We start from the raw sequence: 12,610 nt of genomic DNA, 5'->3' as shown, positions 1-12,610 counted from the left end.
GAGACAGTGGTGCTATTTCTGTGTATCAGCAGTGGGGTACCCCCCAACATACATACACACACACACACACACACACCCCTCTGTCCCAGTGGTGCAGACATCCAACACAGATTAAGGACAGGAGGCCAGGGTGGAATGAGTGACAGTTAACCCAGGGTGTCTCTGTGCCCCTGGTAAAACCCAGGAAAGCAGACCTCAGACTACGTGGTCTGTGCTTTGACCATGTGATATTCCAGGTGGGAAAACCATTTCCTAATAAAAGTGATGGAAACTCAGTCACTCTGACACCTAAAGCTAGACTGTACCAAGCTCTAGAACTGTGATAAAGAAAATTCTTGTCCTGGCAGGCAAGAGGGATTAAATCAACACACTCTAACGGTCCAAGAGAGAAGCAGTAATTCTCCTTGATGTTTTCTGACGCTGCTCCCTGACCAACAGAGCCTATGTTATTTGTGAAATTTCTGGTTGTTTCATTTTTTCAGCACAAGTTGAGCATTTTTTAGGATGATGTAATATACTTCATTACAGCTTTATTTCTAAACTAAGGAATTATTTATATCAAAGTTGGATATTTTGGGGAGAATGGACTGTCTCTTCAGAAAAATGAACACACACACATAACACAAACTTGCATGCCCTTTGAATGGTCTTTCAGTCACCTGAGAGCATAGTACATGCACTCAGGTTGACGTCCTCTTCGGTGTAATATTTAAAATCTAGAGTTTACTTGCACATCTGAAAGATTCCCTTAAATTATTAAGAGTTTTAATATTTTGAAGGAAGATACTTGATGATGGTATTTATCAGTCTTGCTTTCAGGGAGGCATTTTTGCAGAACCCTTTGAAATCTGTGAACATTCAGAGCTGCCTTTAAGAAAAATCACCAACAGACTGACCCAGACTGTGGCTTTGGGCAGGTTGAGTCCACCCTCCAAACCCTGCTTCCTTATGTGGAAGCTGTCCTGCCTGTGGCCAGGGCACCTGTGAGGGCAGTGAGGTGATGTGCAAATGCAGAACCCAGGGGCAGGGCTGTGCGCTGTGCAGTGCTGTGTGCATAGAGCAGGGTAAAATGCTGACTATGTTGTAAGACCTCAACAGAGGTTTACTGAGCAAATTTGGAAGTATCTCTCATAATTTTCTCGCCTGTAGAATGAAGGGGATTATACTATTTGGTGTCTAGTGTTCAATGCTGTAAAGAGCAATATTGCATAGGAACCTGGAGTGCTAGGTCCATGAATCAAGGCAAATTGGAAGTGGTCAAACAGGAGATGACAAGAGTGAACATTGACATTCTAGGAATCAGCGAACTAAACTGGACTGGAATGGGTGAATTTAACTCAGATGACCATTATATCTACACTGTGGGCAGGAATCCCCTAGAAGAAATGGAGTAGCCATTATAGTCAACAAAAGAGTCAAAAATGCAGTACTTGGATGCAATCTCAAAAATGACAGAATCATCTCTGTTCAGTTCCAAGGCAAACCATTCAATATCACGGTAATCCAAGTTTATGCCCTGACCAGTAACGCTGAAGAAGCTGAAGTTGAACAGTTCTATGAAGACCTATAAGACCTTCTAGAACTAATATCCCCAAAAGATATCCTTTTCATTATAGGGGACTGGAATGCAAAAGTAGGAAGTCAAGAAATACCTGGAATAACAGGCAAATTTGGCTTTGGAGTACAGAATGAAGCAGGCCAAAGGCTAATAAAGTTCTGCGAAGAGAATGCACTGGTCACAATAAACACCCTCTTCCAACAACACAAGAGAAGACTCTGCACATGGAAATCACCAGATGGTCGGCACCGAAATCAGATTGATTATATTCTCTGCAGCAAAAGATGGAGGTCTATATAGTCAGCAAAAACAAGACCGGGAGCTGACTGTGGCTCAGATCATGAACTCCTTATTGTCAAATTCAGACTTAAATTGAAGAAAGTGGGGAAAACTACTAGACCATTCAGGTATGACCTAAATCAAATCCCTTATGACTATACAATGGAAGTGAGAAGTAGATATAAGGGACTAGATCTGATTGACAGAGTGCCTGATGAACTATGCACAGAGGTTCGTGACACTGTACAGGAGACAGGAATCAAGACCATCCCCAAGAAAATGAAATGCAAAAAAAGCAAAATGGCTGTCTGAGGAGGCCTTACAAATAGCTGTGAAAAGAAGGGAAGCAAAAGCAAAGGAGAAAAGGAAAGATATACCCATTTGAATGCAGAGTTCCAAAGAATAGCAAGGAGAGATAAGAAAGCCTTCATTAGAGATCAGTGCAAAGAAATAGAGGAAAACAATAGAATGGGAAAGACTAGAGATCTTTTCAAGAAAATTAGAGATACCAAGGGAACATTTTATGCAAAGATGGGCTCAGTAAAGGACAGAAATGGTAGGGATCTAACAGAAGCAGAAGATATTAAAAAGAGGTGGCAAGAATATACAGAAGAACTGTATAAAAAAAGAGCTTCATGACCCAGATAATCACGATGGTGTGATCACTCACCTAGAGCCAGACATCCTGGAATGTGAAGTCAAGTGGGTCTTAGGAAGCATCACTACGAACAAAGCTAGTGGAGGTGATGGAATTCCAGTTAAGCTATTTCAAATTCTCAAAGATGATGCTGTGAAAGTGCTGCACTCAATATGCCAGCAAATTTGGAAAACTCAGCAGTGGCCACAGGCCTGGAAAAGGTCAGTTTTCATTCCAATCCCTAAGAAAGTCAATGCCAAAGAATGATCAAACTACCGCACGACTGCACTCATCTCACAGGATAGTAAAGTAATGCACAAACTTCTCCAAGCCAGGCTTCAGCAACACATGAACCATGAACTTCCAGATGTTTAAGCTGGTTTTAGATAAGGCAGAAGAATCAGAGATCAAATTGCCAACATCTGTTGGATCATTGAAAAAGCAAGGGAGTTTCAGAAAAACATCTGTTTCTGCTTAATTGACTATGCCAAAGCCTTTGACTGTGTGGATCACAATAAACTGGAAAATTCTGAAAGAGATGGGAATACCAGACCACCTGACCTGCCTCTTGAGAAATCTGTATGCAGGTCAGGAAGCAACAGTTAGAACTGGACATGGAACAACAGACTGGTTCCAAATAGGAAAAGAAGTATATCCCTGCTTATTCAACTTATATGCAGAGTACATCATGAGAAATGCTGGGCTGGAAGAAGCACAAACTGGAATCAAGATTGCCAGAAGAAATGTCAATAACCTCAAATATGCAGATGACACCACCCTTATGGCAGAAAGTGAAGAAGAACTTAAGACCCTCTTGATGAAAGTGAAAGTGGAGAGTAAAAAAGTTGGCTTAAAGCTCAACATTCAGAAAATGAAGATTATGGCATCCGGTCCCATCACTTCATGGCAAATAGATGGGGAAACAGTGGTTGATTTTATTTTTCTGGGCTCCAAAATCACTGCGGATGGTGATTGCAGCCATGAAATTAAAAGACACTTACTCCTTGGAAGGAAATTTATGACCAACCTAGACAACATATTAAAAAGTAGAGACATTACTTTGTCAACAAAGGTCCGTCTAGTCAAGGCTATGTTTTTTCCAGTGGTCACATATGGATGTGAGAGTTGGACTATAAAGAAAGCTGAGCACTGAAGAATTGATGCTTGTGAACTGTGGTATTGGAGGAGACTCTTGAGAGTCCCTTGGACTCCAAGGAGATCCAACCAGTCCATCCTAAAGGAGATCAGTCCTGGGTGTTCTTTGGAAGGACTGATGTTGAAGCTGAAACTCCAATACTTTGGCCACCTGATGCAAAGACCTGACTCATTTGAAAAGACCCTGATGCTGGGAGAGATTGAGGGCAGGAGGAGAAGGGGACAACAGAAGATGAGATGGTTGGATGGCATCACTGACTCAATGGACATGGATTTGGGTGGACTCTGAGAGATGGTGATGGACAGGGAGGCCTGGCGTGCTGTGGCTCATGGGGTTGCAAAGAGTCGGACACGACTGAGTGACTGAACTGAACTGAACTGATCCCTCCTAATTGGGCTTTTTCTCATTTAAGATAGTGAAAGCTTGTAGTGTTCTACTGTTTATAGACAGTTGTATAGACAGTTTTAGACCTTTACCTCCTGGGCCCTCAGGATCCTGGTCACACCCGTCATGTTCATTCACACCTTAGTGTTTCCAGCGACAGAGGAATTTGAACAACTGCCAAGTCTCTTTGTCAATACAGCTGGGTCTAATTCATAGGAATAACATGTGTGTATACCGATCTTTCAAGTTTCAACAGTGTTTTCCCATATAATGTTTATGGCAGCCTCAAAATTACATGGGTCAGACAAGTATGAGTGGCATAGTTATTTTCAGACTTACAGAATTCAGACCGAATGAGGCTAAATGTCCTGGATCCTCACAGGCGGCCGGTGTGTACCCGGGACTCGACCTGGATCCTCACAGCTGGCCGGTGTGGACCTGGGACTCCGCCCCCCCGGTCTCCTCGCTGCAGTTCACTAGCTCTCACTCTCCCCTCCTCCGACACCAGCTCTTCCCAACCAGGCTGAGCCCAGTTTTTTCCCCCAGAGTCTCTGCTTAGAGGGAGGAGGGCCAGGCTCCCACTCAGCTGCTGCAGTGTTTCCTCAGCCAGAATCAACCTCCCTTCCCAAACCTCAGAACTCAAAGGAGCACTCTCCTCATATATGCTGTCTGCAACAGACTTTCTCCCCAGCTAACAAAAGGAGCAGTTGAGCATTTGTAACTCAGCGTCCTGGGGGATTGAATAGGGATGTGTGTGTATCTCTGTGTGTGTCTGAACAAATGTGTGTGACTGTATGTTGTCCCTGTGTGTGTGTTTGTGGATCCATTTATATTTTCTCCCTGAATCTACCCCATAAGAATTAGGGCCTGGTATCTATATAGTTGGGCTTTACAGGTGGCTCTAGTGGTGAAGAAACTGCCTGCCAGTGAAGGAGATGTAAGAGATGTTTGATTCCTGGGTCAGGAAGATCCCCTTGAGGAGGGCATGGCAACGCACTTCAGTATTCTTGCCTGGAGAATTCCATGGACAGAGGAGCCTGGAGGGCTGCAGTCCATGAAGTTCACACAGAGCTGGACATGGATGAAGTGACTGAGCACACACACACATGGCGTGGAGCATCCACTTAGAGATGGAAGATGTCATGGTTGCAGCCAGTCCAGTGGCCCGCTGCTGCCTTGGATGTGAGGTCTGATCAGTCCCCTTCACAAACCAGAGCCTTCTTTTCTCTAGAGACAGAAAACCGCAGTCCTCCCTGGTTATCTTTCCACTGAGTATGCAGGGGCTTAATATTCATGATGGGAGCACACTGAGTGAATTGACTTTTTTGTTACCTTAACTTTGAAAAAAAATTTATATAGCTTTAAAGATTACTTTATATTTATAGTTATTTCAAAATATCGACCATATTTCTCATGCTGTACAGTACATTCTTGAATCCATCTTATATCTAACAATTCAGACTCCCCATATTTCCCTTATACCCCCCTCCCTCTCCTCACTAGTAACCACTAGTTTGTTCTCTGAATCTGTGAGTCTTCTGCTTTTATGTTCTATTTACTAGCTTGTTGTATTTTTTAGATTCCACATTTACGTGGTATCATACAGTATTTATCTTCCTCTGTCTGACTTATATATAACAGTATAATGCCCTCCAAGTTGCTGGAAATGACACATTTTTGCTCTTTTTTTACGACTGTGTAACATTACTTTGTTGACGTACGTTGTCTTAGGTCGCTCCCATGTCGTAGGTACTGTAAATAATGCAGCTGTGAGCATTGCAGTGTGTATATTTTTTTGAGTTAGTATTTTTTGTTTTGTTTTTGCATATATACCCGGGAGTAGAGTTGCTGGATCATGAGGTAGTTCTACTTTTAGGTTTTTTGAGAAACCTCCACGCTGTTTTACACAGAGGCTGCGCCAGTTTACATCCCCATGTAGGAGTGTTCTGTTTTCACTGAGTGTGTTATGGACCAGGTCTGGGATCTATTAAGGTGGGTCACTGTGGCATCAGGGGAGGGGTGCTGGTGGAGATGGGCAGGCCACTCTGATCCCCAAGCCGCTGACCATGTCTCATGTCACATCTTGGCTTCCCAAGTGGCCCAGTGGTGAGGAACCTACCTGCCAATGCAGGAGACTCGGGTTCAATCTCTGGGTCGGGAAGATCTCCTGGAGAAGGAAATGGCAACCCATTCTAGTATTCTTGCCTGGAGAATCCATGGGCTACAGTCCATGGGGCTGCAAAGAGTCATACACGACTGAGTGACTGGGCATGCACAGACACCTCCCCATCTGACCCAGCACGAACTAGGAGACCTTCCCTATAATCAAATGGTGCATATTCAGCAAATACAAACTCACGTTAGAATAAGCAAACCTGGGTCCATGATAAACAATAAAATTAAAAGTCTTCCAACAAAATACAGGTGTGTTTGAGAACTCGTTATGTATATATCCCTCCAAACATGTTCAAGTATTTTTCATCCTCACCTACAGTGGTTTTTATCCTTTAAGCCTGTATGTGATTCTCATCTGTCCTTTGGGATCAACTGAGGATCTTGACATAGCAGAGAATCTTCAGTAGCAGCCCCAGAGACGATATGTCATGAGAAAAGCCGACACCTTTTACTTGAGTTCCACCCTATTTCTTATAATTACTTATGTGGCCCAGGACATGTTAATTCATCTTGCAGAACCTGTGTTTGCATGTGATCACATACTTTGCACTTAATAGGGTGTTAGTAGGGTGTCTTTCTCTTCTAACTGTGCAGAAAGGAGCCACGTCTCATATCTTTGTATCATGGCCCTAATTGCAAAGTCCTACACCTGTCAGAAGCTCCACGTAAATTATGTTACTGCTCTTTCTTTTCTTTGCTTTTTTTGGTTACTGCTATTTCTGTTAATAATGTGAGCAGTCACTTCCTCTTTGGAGTCTGACTGCAGCATGGATCCAGGTTTAAAAGCAATAATCCAAGAATTGACTGTTTTGCAGTCATTCCAAGGATGATGATTATTGGTTTTTAAAGGAACGTTCCCAATAGGAAAGATTTTTGTATATACGGTTTCAGCAAGTATTTTCCAGGATCTTCTTTCAATCAATAAGAAAGAAAGGACAGTCCTTCAGGGAAAGGGCTATCAAAGTGTATTTAAACTTAGAGGCAGAGCTAAAAACAATGAGAGCCTGGACTCTGTAACAGGACGAAGACAAATGCAATGATTTGTATCTACAGCCGCTGTCGAGATGGTTTATGTCTGTGTGAGAGGGGGTGAGGGGCATGTGTATGGTGGGCATGTTTATTGTGTCCATTTCTTTGCGGGTCATTCTGGTCAACATTTTTTTAATATTATAATTTTGAATGCTTTTTCCAGAAACAACTCACTGAACCCAAACAGAAACATATAAACACACGTCATCTTACAGTCAACTGAAGAACAGGAAAATACTGAGCATAAGGAGTGTAAGAAAGAACCAAAGGACTTTAGAAATAGCACACACATTAGCCCCAACTGTGTTCTCAGATAAGAAAGTGGTCTCAGAAGTGACATGGCTTTTCCAAAAGCATAAAGCTCGAGACACATTTGATCTGAGTTGGCCCTTCTGAAATTTAGTTTCGTTGGAGAATGGTTATCAGTAGAAGTCCTAGGGAAAAGCCGTCTCATGTTCTTACGGTCACTGAAGCTAGATAAGCATTTATTTGTCTTTTCATGATGATTATTTAGCCTTGGAGGCACCTTTGAGTCTGTCCTCAAGGATTTAGTGCCCTCAGTATTAGATGGAGCTGATGGTGATTGAAAGTCCCTCTACCCCAAGTCTGCCTCAGTGCGGGAGGGAAGCGTTGCTAACGACCTTTAAGAATGTCCCTTCTCCCACCGCTGGACCAAGTGTCTCCAGCTCGCTGATGTTGTACAAGCCAGGAGTGAGGCAGCCTTTCCTTTAAGTGAGGAGTGGATCTTAAACATCAGAGTCAAGACAACCTGCGGTCTCCCCCACATGGATTCCTCCTGGATTCACCTTGCGACAACCTGGGGGAGTTTGACAAATGTATTTCTTTTCTCCCACCCGAATCCAGCTTGCCTCTCCTAAAATACGGATCCGAACAGATGGAGAGCCTTTCTCCATCTGGGTGCCTTCTCTCCTCCTTCAGGGACTGAAGGGAGAGAAAAGGAAATGATATTTTTAAGAATTTTGTATACATCAGCCACTGTGCTTATATTGTTGCTTTCTCCGAGTCTATTGGGTAAATAGCATTTTACATATTTTCTGAGAAGCAAACATATGCAAATTAAGTGGGTTTCTTTCTTTCTTTCTTTTTTTTTTTTTTAAAAGATCCCTTGCTCAGAAAGTCAGATACAGGATACAAAGCCGGTATTCTAACTCAAAGTCCACCCTGTTTACTATACCAGTGGTTCTCAGAGAACCGTCCTGGCATGCATGCATCATCTGGAGACCCCGTGGAAAGGTAATTCTTGGGCCCCATCCTAGACAGGCTGAATCAGAAACTCTGGGGCTGGGGGTCTGCACCCCAACAGGTCTTCCACTTCATCCCCATGCACGACGAAGCCCACAGTCTGCACCCTTTTATTCAGCTTCCCGCTTGTGAAAGGAGACAGTGTCTAATTCTCTCCTTTCCCAGTGGATCGCTTATAGCATGGTTCATCTCTAGACTTAGACTTACTTGACACCTCTTAATTTCCTACATCCTAATGCTACTCCTCTAAGTCATTAACAAAAGGGAAGTACTCCCCTTGTGTGCATGTGTATGTGTGTATATGTATGTTGGTGTACACACACACACACATATACACACGGTTAAAGGTATTACTTTATTAGAAAAACAGGGGAAAGTGCTCAGCTTATTTATTTTAAGCAAGCCAATGAGAATAGTTTTAAAAATTAAAACTTACACGAATAAATAGTCACACAGGGTCACAGAATCTTTTTTCAGTGCAAATGGTCTGTCCTGGAGGACCAGACTTGCTCCCAGCAAGACTGTGTTCTGGTATTCCTGGGAGGAGTGCTTTCTACACACCGGCTCAGTTTCTTCATAAACAAATGCAGAGGTATCGGGAGCCTGGAGACCAGCGTAGGGAAGTGTAAGCTCCTTTGTGGGGGAGGGGCAGCAAGGAGGGTTTTAAATGTTGATATGGCAAGGCAAAACAGCAACAGCCTTGATAGTACCATCCGGTCCTTAGTGAGATACGACCTCCTACAAATAACTTCATTTCTTAAAGCTTTGTTTTCTCATCATTGTGTGGAATGATGATAATTCCACACAATGGAATTAAGGGGGGCAGTGATAATCTTAGGATAGAAATAAGATTCAGCGTAAAGAGTTGTGCAAACAGTAAGTGATTATTTTACTCCTTTCTTACCCTTTGCCCTCTCCCTCCCATCCTTCTTGCTCTCCTAAGATGGGCATTGCCTTTAGGGAAACCTGAATCATGTGATGCCATCCCCACCCGCTATGAAGGAGAGAGTTTCCCCAGTGCCCTGGTCATCATCAGGCTTTGGTACATGCCATTAACAGAGTCAAAAGATGTCCCATTTAGCAATCACAGCAACGACTGCACTCTCGGAGACATCCATCCACGCAACACATGTATTTCTGGCTAATTATCTTTCTCATGTGAGCAAAGTTTGTCATTTATAATTTTGTCTCAAGTACCCTATTCATATATTCTGTCCCCTTCTCAGGCATGGTTTACCTGAAGAAAAAACAAAAGAAAAACCCTCTCCCTCCTCTGTTACAGCACTTTCCAGATGTCTGTTTTCCATCCTTCACCTGAGTCATTACACGAGGTTAGGGGTGTCTTGATCGATCCCGGTATGTCAGACCCTCTTTGCCTTTATTAATTCCACTACTCAGCTCTCATCCCCGGTGCCACTGATGTTTCTCATGCTGCTCAGCCTGAGTCCCCAAGGCCATGACAGCAGTATGCCTAGGATGGAAAATGGAGGAAAAAAAAATAAGCAAATTGTAAAAACTCAGTGCCCAAGTGCTCCTGGCCCCACAGGCCAACACAGGAATGTGGTCACAAAGCTACCTGGTGTGAATTCCCTCACTCCCTCTAATCCCATTTGGTTAATACTGCTCTAAATATCCGGCATTTGAGTTAGATATAAATCAAGGCTTTCACAGTCATTTAAAAATCACAAGGGGAAAAAGCCTCTAGGAACCTAAGAATGGGCTTCATCTATAGCCTGATTACTGGATGGATGACAGAGTGTTCTGGAGGGGCTTTCAGAACCCAGGCAGGGAACCTCAGATGAGATAAGAGACCAAGGGACTGTGGCTTTCTCTGCAAAAACCCAACAAGAAAAGCTCGACACTAGGTGGCAGCATTGCCCCACGATTGCATTCCAGACAAACCCAGGCTGGAGATCTTGGGGGGAAAATATCACAACATTAACACAGAGACAACCATATTGCAAGATCAGCCTATATTATTTGACAGCCACCCCATACCCTCTTCGTACTTAGGACCAGAAATTCAGCATGGATCATTGCAACTCTCTGATATGTGATCTGGCCAAATACTGTGGGTAAATGACAGCAGAAGTGGGTGAAGTTACTGGTTATGGGGATCACTCTTTCTCAAAGAATGGGAATTGGATAGATGTTTCCCACTCCAGACAAAGGGGATGGCATTTCAGACTTCAAGCAGAACCCAGGGGAGGTGGTGCTCAGCCTGAGGCCGGTCACAATAAGTGTGAGGGTGTTCAGTTACACAGGTGATACTGAACGTTACTAATAAAGTCAGAATCATCCTGAGTCCTAGACCAGGATGGTTAGAATTTGGAAACGGTTTTTAATGGCAGGAATCCTTCTTGGTGACACAAGTCATTAGGAAGAGCAGCGCAAAGACAAGACACCGTTTCTCAAGAAATCAGCTCTTTAGTTCCCAAAGAGATTTTTTTTTTTTTTTCTTTTCCTGATGAGGAGCTTGAAATGAACTATTTGGAGCACCTAATGGGTCTTAAAAAAGTGTTTTTGTTCACTTGCTGAGTTATAGGTACCATCTGCGGTTTGATTTAAGATCTCAGAAGGGTTGACATGCCTGTTTCAGCCTGAAGAATTTGAATTCCACTGAATTCCCCAAAGACTGAGCCATTCAGTCTTCTGTTCCCCCCACCCCCACGGACAGAATAGGACTCAGGAAGTAGCAAACCCAAGTCATATCTGGGACTGCAGCTTTCAGAGAAGCAAACGTGATGGTCCTCTTGAGATGCTCCTCTCTGTATGAGAGGGGAGCTCTGATGCAGGTCCAGGTGCTCCTGGTGCTGTGGGAACCCAGCCGACCACGCGTTGAGGCTGAAACGTCAAGACTTAGCCCTTCGTTCCCTGGATCACCATGGTGTTCTCATGTAGCCCAGTGACCACTGAGACAAGGGACCACTAAGAAAAGTAGACAGGGGTCTAAAGCATTATGAACTTGTCAACCTATTTAATCTTGAAGATGAACTGATAAAATGCAGGTGGACTGAAGCTCATGACCCACTGCCAACAGTGGGCTCTTCACCAAATCACCCAGCAATGTGGGCGATACAGCATTTAGCGCTGCTGGTGTTCAGACCCTTCTGGGCACAGGGTATAGTCCTCTCTTACCAAGGTGTGGGGTTTCCATGTTCTGGTTCCTCCAATTCCGTAAAGGAATTATTTAACCCATTTTGGTGGCGAATGGGGAATCCTTGAAACGCCCCTTTGGAGAAGAACTAGCATTCACCGATGGCTTCTATTTTCTATGAACCTTCCCCTAAAATGCCTTGTCTTGTCCCTCCAGATTGCATGGACACATCTCCTCTGTGGGGAGTTGGGTGAAAACGGGTTCATTCTGTCAACCGCCGGGTTCCAGAGCTCTGCTTTCTGTCCGCTCTGTTCATCCCTTTGCAGATTCAGAAAAGAAGCTCTCCTTTCTCCGCAAGTCCTTACCAACCCATTTCATTTCCTATAGGGTTTCACCTGTAGGTGTGCCTACGGCGCCACCTCTCATCATCAGACCCCACTATCTGTCCTCGACAAACACCCTTCCTCATTTTGACTTTATGCCCAACCTCGGTTTGTGCGTGGTTGACCTAAGTCAGGACATCAGAATAGCTCCTTGCCGTTTCGTCATCTTGCCAAACACGATCTCGAAATCAAATAAACCGAGGCTGATCTCCGCCCTTGGAGCTAGAGCCTCGGCGGTTCTCTTTGCTACTGCGTTTCTTTCCCAAGTTACGCCGGGGGGGCTTCTCCCCGGCCAGGCACGAAGTGGGACCGGCGGATGGCTGCCAGCCTCTGCCCTCCCAGGACCCCTCCAGGTCGCCGAGCTGCCCACTGGCTTGGCCTCGTCCGGGTGGGGGGTGCGGGCGTCCCCCGCCCGACGCCCAACAAGTCTCCTTCCCCAGCCTGTGCGCGGCGGCGCGCGGGGAGAGCGCGGGAGAGCGGGCCCGGCGCGGCGCGGGGAGCCAGGCGCCCGAGGCCGGGCCGGGTCGGGGATGGCGCCGTCCCAGCTCCATCCCCTCTCGGTGGGAAGGGATGGTTGAGTCCAGCCGCCGCGGCAGCGGCTCCTTGTGCCGCGAGCAGCCTGTCTTCCGCGCTCCCCGCCTTCCCTCCC

This window comes from Bison bison, unplaced genomic scaffold (genome assembly GCF_000754665.1).
Source record: "Bison bison bison isolate TAMUID 2011002044 unplaced genomic scaffold, Bison_UMD1.0 scf7180017864494, whole genome shotgun sequence".
Taxonomy (NCBI): Eukaryota; Metazoa; Chordata; class Mammalia; order Artiodactyla; family Bovidae; genus Bison; species Bison bison.
The sequence above is the reverse complement of the archived record's forward strand: the minus strand, read 5'-3'. Positions refer to the sequence as shown.